We start from the raw sequence: 1,216 nt of genomic DNA, 5'->3' as shown, positions 1-1,216 counted from the left end.
ATCATCGGCATCACCATCGTTGTGTGCATGCAGGACTTCACGGCCGTGCTGTGCGCGTGGTCCTTCTCCGTGTGGATCATCATCCTCATCTCCTGGGCCCTCAGCGTTGGTGTGTACGCTCGCAGCATGGAAACCATGAACAGCACCATCGTCGGCCGCAAGGTGCGCGTGAAGGACTACTGCGACTTCTCTTCGTCCTTCGCCCTGATCATGACCGCCTTCGCCCTGCAAGGCTTCCAGTTCACCTTCACCGCGGTGTACACGCGCATGTTCGAGAATCGCATGAAGTCGCTGGTGGCTGAGCAGAAGCAGATCAACAGGGAGCTCTCGCAGGAGTAAGCGAGAGCTACGGGCACACAGAGAGAGAGACGAGCAGCATGTTCAGCGCTTTTTATTTTTTTTTTGGCAAGGACTTGAGAAGGGACGGAAAGAAAGGTGGGGCAATGCCTCGCGCTAGAAGCCCGGCTTGCCCTCGCAGCTTTCAACGTCGGGCGTGAGTTGGGGTCCCTGTCTTCGCCTACGCACGACAGGTACTCTGTTTTTGTTCTCCCCTCGGGCACCTCTGTCTGTCCTCTGTCTCCCCTTTTTCCCTCTTGTAGCTCAATGACCCGCCAAAAGCGTCTTCCTCCTTCTTTGCCTGTCTGTGATGTTCGCTTGTCTCCACCTCTCTCTCCTTGCATCGCTGCTCCTGTATTTCTTTCTTGTCCCTTTCCGCTTCTTATAACACTCTGAACCTCGCAGCCGCAATGTCTGTTGTGTCCCCCCCCCCAGAAGTCTCTTGTTTTTGCCTTAGTTTGTTGGCCGCTTTCTTTTTTTTTCTTCCCCCACCTCTATAATCTCCCGCTCGCCTTTGTACCACAATCACGCAGCTGCCAAGCCCCTCACCCTTTCGTGTTTTTTTTTGGTTATTGTTTCCCGTGGTTTGTGTGAGAATAAGAAGGGAAGAAGAGGTCCTGAGGCGCCTCACAAGCGCGTATCCACTTCTTGTGTTGCCAATTCGGCTCTTGATTGGTGTTTCTTCCGTGTGGAGATGGCCATCAAGCTCCGCGCTCGTGAGAAAGGAGGAGAGGCGGCATCAGCAGTACTCGAGAAGGAAGACCCCACGCATCGCTGCGCGTGTGAGCATGTGTTGCGTACGCTCGCTCACTCAACTCTTCTCTGTTGAACGAAAAGGGGGCCAGGCTGCCTCCATGGTGATCCGAACCATCACCACTGC

The sequence above is a fragment of the Leishmania donovani genome, chromosome 14, assembly GCF_000227135.1.
Source record: "Leishmania donovani BPK282A1 complete genome, chromosome 14".
Lineage (NCBI taxonomy): Eukaryota > Euglenozoa > Kinetoplastea > Trypanosomatida > Trypanosomatidae > Leishmania > Leishmania donovani.
The sequence above is the reverse complement of the archived record's forward strand: the minus strand, read 5'-3'. Positions refer to the sequence as shown.